The 6704-nt window shown below is 41.0% G+C and overlaps 1 protein-coding gene across 1 annotated transcript in view; it reads left to right on the plus strand.

Annotated features, from left to right (window-relative positions):
- Positions 1 to 4246: 4246 nt before the first annotated feature.
- The window catches only part of Reep3 (receptor accessory protein 3), a 45641-nt gene continuing 43183 nt past the window's right edge, over positions 4247 to 6704 (plus strand). Inside the window, exon 1 of the mRNA XM_023716218.1 lies at positions 4247 to 4301. The gene's annotated coding sequence lies outside the window, so the exon portion shown is untranslated. The remainder of the gene's footprint in view (positions 4302 to 6704) is intronic.

A 6704-nucleotide genomic window follows, 5' to 3' on the forward strand; every position in this document is an offset into this window, starting at 1 on the left:
GGTTCGATCCCCCAGCACCACATGCCAGCCAGCCCCACCCCCTGGTGGGCTGAGCTGGCCACACACACACACACAATAAATAAATGTAATAAATAAAAATAAATAATTTTTAAAAACCACATTGAAACCACAGTTTATATGTCAGTGACTTTCGGATTGTGTTAGTGAGCCTTACATGGCTGGCTGTGAAGAGTGCGCAGCTGACGTTTCAAGTATGGCAATGCTGCAGGTATTCTAGAAAAGCTTACCTGACAGCAGGCGCAGCAGGATGTGTGAGGAAACCACCCAGTGTGGCAGATGAGGTGGCGTGAGCCCAAATGTGGTATTGGCGACAAGACTGAAAGCCAAATAGGAGGACTGAGGATTGACACAGGTGCTCTGTAATCAGAGTACCCACAGGACTCAGTTATAGAATGGGCGAATGCTGTACCAGGGCAGGGAAAAATAAAAGATCCATCCAGTGATAGAAACAAAATTCGGAACCTAAATTTGGTGACACTAGATTAAGTTGAAGATGACACTTTAAGTTGAAGTTCTAAAGAGAAACACAAAGTAGATTAAAATTATTCACTTGAAAATGTAAATTTTCACTATGAGAACTTGTTATGAGAATATGCCTTGTGTCAGTAGTGTGAATGTACGACAAACCTGGAAGTTACATTCTTATTTTCTTCTTGGTTAGTTGTTTTCCTAGAAGGTTCAAAGCTGAAAAATGTCTGTGCTATGAGGTGGGGTAGGTTAGGGAATGAAGTTAAACTGAAAAATCGTAGGCTGTGGCACAGCTGAAGTTCCTGTAGCAAGAGTCATGAGTGGGGATTTCTGCTGATGTGGTATTCACAGGGTGGCTTGTTGGGTAAAGTAAAGGTAGTTATTGATAAAGGTTCCACTTGCAAGCATAAGACTGAATGACTTAGGGCACCTCCTCTCACCTGGTGTCATGAAAACCTCAGAACAGAGGACAAGGAAGGCTCTAGGAATTCACTGCCCTCTTCCCTGCCCCCATGAAAAACTAATACTGAAATGAAAATTTAAAAAGATAGAAATATTTACTCAGTGTAAGAAAGGTTTAGATAAATACAATCACTTATTCAATATAAAGTTCACAGATATATATGTTGAAATTGAAATGTTGAAGTTATAATCTGCACCTTAGAATGTCTGTTTCAAAGATATAGTCTTTAAAGAAGTAGTTAAGGGACGGCCAGATAGCTCAGCAGAGTAAAACGCCTGCTTAGGCAGACACAAGGACTGAGGTTCAATCCCCAGTTTGCTGTGCTGGCCCCTCCTCCAGGCTGTGCTGAGCTGGGGACTGAGACTGGCTGTGGTGGCGCGGTGGCGCGCACCTGTAAGCCCAGCACTTGGGATGCTAAAAACAGGAGAATCGCCACGAGTCTAATCTGTGTAGTGAGACCCTGTACTAACTACAATAAATAAAGAAGTAGTTAAATGAGGTTTGGGGGTGTGACTTACCCAGCATGATTGGCTGCCTTATAAGAAAAGGAGGACACACACAGACTAGGGCTGACTATGAGGGCATAGCTAGAAGGCCTGAGAAGAAGAAGCAAAACCTAGTGGCATTTTGAGCTTGGGCTTTCAGGCTCCCAAACTAATAAAATAAATTTCTGTTATTTAAGACACCCAGGACAGTAGATAACATTTTGTTGTAACTCTAGCAAACTAACATAATAGCATACATTTTGGCAAATTCATAAACACAACAAAAAGGTATTAATAACCAGCAAAAACGCTGGTCCTGCAGACAAGAACGTAGCCGTCACTAACCTGCCAGCAGCGCTGCACATGTTTAGGCACCAAATCTTGGTTTCAAATACCACCCTTAATAAATGAAATTGAGGGGGGGGGCGGGGAGATGGAGATGGCTCAGTGGAATAAGCTTTTCCCTGGCAAGCGCAAGGGCCTGAGTTCAATCCCCTGTTCCGCCAAAAAAAAAAAAAAAAATTAGGAAGTAACTGATCCTAGGAATGGGGCAGGAATGGCCAAGATGAGCCCGTAACCTCTTGTAGTGCGGAGAGGACTCAACATACACAGGCATGCACACGTGCACCCCGCTGCACAGCAGCAGAGAGGTCAGAGGGACACAGGAGTTACCAGAGCCATCTGCCAGTCTAGTGAGTTGAACAATAAAACAAAATGGTGTTGGGTTATAACCAGAGTATAAAACAAATATCCATGTGTCCATACCAATATAAATAAGTCATTGAATGCATGAGGAAGAGTAGGCACATCTGTTGTGCGGAAGAACTCCAGGTAATTTAGGTAGGTGTTCCACTCCCGGAAGGAGGCTGCATTGCCTCCTCAAGCAGGCCGGGTGTGCGTGGGACTTCGTCCAAAGAATGAAGTGTGGAAAGTGCAGGATGAAACTAACTCTTCGGTGGCAGTAGGAGACGAACACCACCTCGCAGGGGATCAGGGTCAAGATCGCTATCAGTGAGTCTTGTTGGTGATCCATATTCTTGATGCAGTGTGGTAAGAATGGTAGATGACCTCCTTAAAAATCCATTCCTCCCACTAATTATGAGAACGTCAAACATGCAAATAGAGAAATAGCATACAGTGTAGTTGACAAGTACTCTTTAAAGTTAAGGAGATGGGCTGGCGAGTTAGCTCAGCTGACTAAGCGCCTGCTTAGGCAAGCTCAGGGACCAGCTTTGGATCCCTGGCCCTGCATGCCACGCAGGCCCCAACCCTGAGACCAGATGTGATGATGCATGCCTGTAATCCCAGCACTGGGGAGGCTGAAAAGAGGAGGATCACTGCGAGTCGGAGCTCCGTAGTGAAATCCTGTACCAAATACATAAATTAAAAAATGGTGATAATCAGACAACAAAAGTCTGAAATTTAGAGCCAGGAGAGCTCAGAATATATCTAAATGTGATGTGCTGTACTAGATAAAACCCCCAGCACCACACATCATGCCGGCCACCAAAAGCTGGTGTGGGGACACACACCTGTTATCCCAGCACTGGGAAGGCTGAGACAGGAGGACCACTATAAGTCTGTCTTGTGTAGCAAGACCCTGTACCAAATAAATAAAAGATCAAATAAAAAAAAAAGATACTCTACACTCTATGCCATTTGAGAAACATTTAAATTTTCCACTATTCAGAAAACTGTAATACACTAAACCTCCAGTACACTAAAACAGTTATTGTTTTTTCTTTTAGTTTATTGGTAGTTTTTAAAATTTAATGATTTGCAGCATACAGAATGAAAAGTGGACCGCCTTTCTGTAAGCTATTTTGTTAGTAGGGTGAAGATGTGCGAAGCCTTTGAGGCAGCCTCTAGCCGTGAAGTGACTGTCAGCGTCTCACGGTGTTATGTAGAACAGAAGGAATGGCGTCAGTAACCAAAAGTTTATGCATACAGAATTATGGAGAGCCTAAGGTGCAGGGCAGAGCCCAAGAACAGTACAGTTGAATAGTATTTGAAAACAACTCCGGGTTATATGAACATGCCACTTCTAAGATCTGTGCACTTCGCCGTGACATTTCTGTTCTATTATTTATATATATGGGACTTGGGGAGCACAAAAATGATATTAAATTAAATGCTATTAGTGATTTAAAGTCGTTTTGCAATTGCTTAGTTATGTTAATATGTACTACAATTAATATATCATTTTTTTTATAGCTCTGTCACTAAGTAAAAGCCAGTGCTTCTCAATCTAGTGTCACGAAGGGCCAAGTTTTTATTAACACAGTGGTGTGTGTGTGTGTGTGTGTCCATGTGTGTTGTGCATAATGTTGTATGTATAGCACATTAGGGCTTTCTGTGTAATAAAGTATCACGTGTAGTTAGCCCTGATGAGTAGGGTTGAAGTCCATTTTATTTTATTTTTATTTTTATTTTTTTGAAGTCCATTTTAGAAAGGTTTTCTTTTTTGTTTTTTTGGTGGAACCGGGGATTGAACTCAGGCCCTTGCGCTTGCCAGGCAAGCACTTATTCTACTGAGCTACCTCCCTGGCCCCTGAAGTACATTTTATCATAATCTTTTATTTCATGAAACTGCTCGCTCAAATATTGAAATGTTCTTTTTAATGAAAAGAAAATGTATTTTCACTTTGCTTTTTTTTGGTTGATTTAATTTATACGCAAATTTGCATTCACACAATTTCAAGTTTAGGTTTCCTGATTTTCCGTTAAGTTACATTTTCTGGAGCTGTTACAAGGATTGTTATGTTTAATTAATCTATGTTTTCACTTTCAGGCTAGTGTTTGGAATGCTTTATCCTGCATATTATTCATACAAAACTGTGAAGACAAAAAACGTGAAGGAGTATGTAAGTAATTTTCATTTAATTTATTAATAATATACAACAGTGGAGAAACTACTCTTCTTTTAGAATCAGCTGAACTCGTGTTTTGGGTTAAGATGTATTATAAATGTGAAGTAATGAAATTAATCTTTTTAAAAAGCTAACTTTGAAGACTACCCTGAAGTGCAGCTTCAAAAGCAGTTCGTGGTCGGCTGCCATCTGCAGAAGTGTCTGGGGCCTCAGATGACTAAGCGGATAGTTCTTGACTTAGTCTGTAAATGCCAGTGTAATAAGGCCCTGGGTGGCTTTTGTCAGTGTGTTTGACTTTTGGAGAAGGGATGTGGCTTTTCTAGCCTTACAAGCCTGTAGATGGAGAACATCTCTATGCAAAGCCCATTTCTTTTGTATGTCTTTTATCACTTTCTGATTGCTTAATTATGCAAATATTCCATCACTAGTGGCAGTTCTTTTTGAACTAGGCTATATATATATATATATATATATTTTTTTTTTTTTTTTTTTTTTTTTTTTTTTTTTTTTTTTTGCGGAACCAGGGATTGAACTCAGGCCCTTATGCTTGCCAGGGAAGTGCTTATTCCACTGAGCCATCTCCCCAACCCCAATTATTTTGTTTTTAATCCTTAATTTAGCATTTTTCTTTCCTTCAGTTCTTTCAGTTTCTTCAGTTTACTCATCCCTGTTCTGTTTTCACCCACTGTCTTATCATTTCCATCAGTTCTGCTCTTTCCCGGTTGTGTTTTTGCTGTGTAATAGAAAGGGACCTTCCTCATGGGTGCACGCTGGCATAGTTTGCTGTTTGACCAAAAGCAAAAACCTGCTTTGTTTTTAGTTAATAGGGAAGCAGTGGATTCTAAGGTAACTCACATCAATTAACTGTGGCTCTTTTTTAATTGAGAGTGCCTTTGATGACATGACATTAACCATTTCACAATGAATAATTCAGGGGCCGGGGAGATGGCTCAGCAGAGTAAGAGCTTGCCTGGCAAGCGCAAGGCAATCCCTGGTTCAGTCTGAGTTCAATCCCTGGTTCTGCAAAAAAAAAAAAAAAAGAATAATTCAGCGACATTTAATATAGTCACAGTATTCTGCAATACATTACCTCTCCCTGGCTGCCCATGACACCAAATCAGGACACTGCCCAGTAAGCAGCAACTCCTCGTCCACTTGTCCCAGGATAAGATCCATATGGAAAGGTTTTGTTGAATTGTTATATTCTGAAGTCCAAGAAAGCACAAGATACATAGTAGTTACTCAGTACATTTTAAATGAATGAACGGATGGGTAAAAGCAAATTCATACATGCATCGCAAGTGTAACGTTTGGCTTGCTCTAGTCTCTCAGCTTTGATTCTGCTTGAGTCGGAGTGCGCAGTCCAGTCTGAACATGCGTCCCAAGGTCCAGTTTCTTCGTGGTATTTGGTTATGACCAATGACCTAATTCTGCTGATAGCTACTTCAAAACTCTTTTCTAAAAGTAAACAGTGTCGGTTAATTTACTTCTTTCCATTCTAACTACTGCCATTCCCTGTAAGCCTGCACATGGCAGGCTGCACCTGATAAAACACGCAGTGTTCAAATCAAAACAAATGGGAAGTGCTGTGTATTTTGGCAACTTTCCTTTCTTCCTTTGCCTATTTTTAAAGCAGAGCCTTCCTAGGATATAATTTCCTGTGTAGTGTGGCTGATACGGCCTATCGAGTCTCTCAGCCTTGCAGTAATTGAAATGTAAACTTACTGAGGAATGAGTATAATCTTACGGAATTGTTTCAGGTTCCTACCATCTTTTGACTTGAAAACAGTATTTACTTCCCAGGCATATGCAATTGCTGCAGCTTTTCTAGGAAACCAGTGTTCTTCTCAGAATGTTAGAGAGAGCAACAATAAAAAGATGGGCTAGCAGCATTTCACAATTAAAATCAGACGTTTAGTCCTAAGACTTACTGTGAAGAAGAGCAAAGAACAGGAAGGACACTGGGGGCTACTCGTGAAAAGGCCTAGAAATGGCCCTCTGAAGCGCTGACTTGGTGTTTTTAATGACCTAATATTTGCCTGAACATTTAGGTAGTAGGAACCTGAACAACTCTGCCTTAGGCTGCTTTATTGCTGTCACTCACTAGTGAGATCTGAAGTCCTCCACTGGGTGTGGAGAAACAAGGGGCGCAATCATGCTAATGAACCTTTAATTGTCAAAAAGTGCTTCTTGGTACCTCTTGGTATTTCAGAATAGTGATACTCACCTGAGAGTTGGGGAGGCCACTTAGTGGCAGGGTACTTGTGTGACATGCACAGAGCCTGGCTTGGGCCCTGCCCTGGAAAAGAGAGCTGTGTGATTCAAGGCCTTTGTCAAACTCATGCTTCTCTGCTTATTTTCCATTCTGATCTACTTGTGTTTTTTTTTTTTTTTTTT

Source organism: Octodon degus, unplaced genomic scaffold (genome assembly GCF_000260255.1).
Source record: "Octodon degus isolate 3935 unplaced genomic scaffold, OctDeg1.0 scaffold00046, whole genome shotgun sequence".
Lineage (NCBI taxonomy): Eukaryota > Metazoa > Chordata > Mammalia > Rodentia > Octodontidae > Octodon > Octodon degus.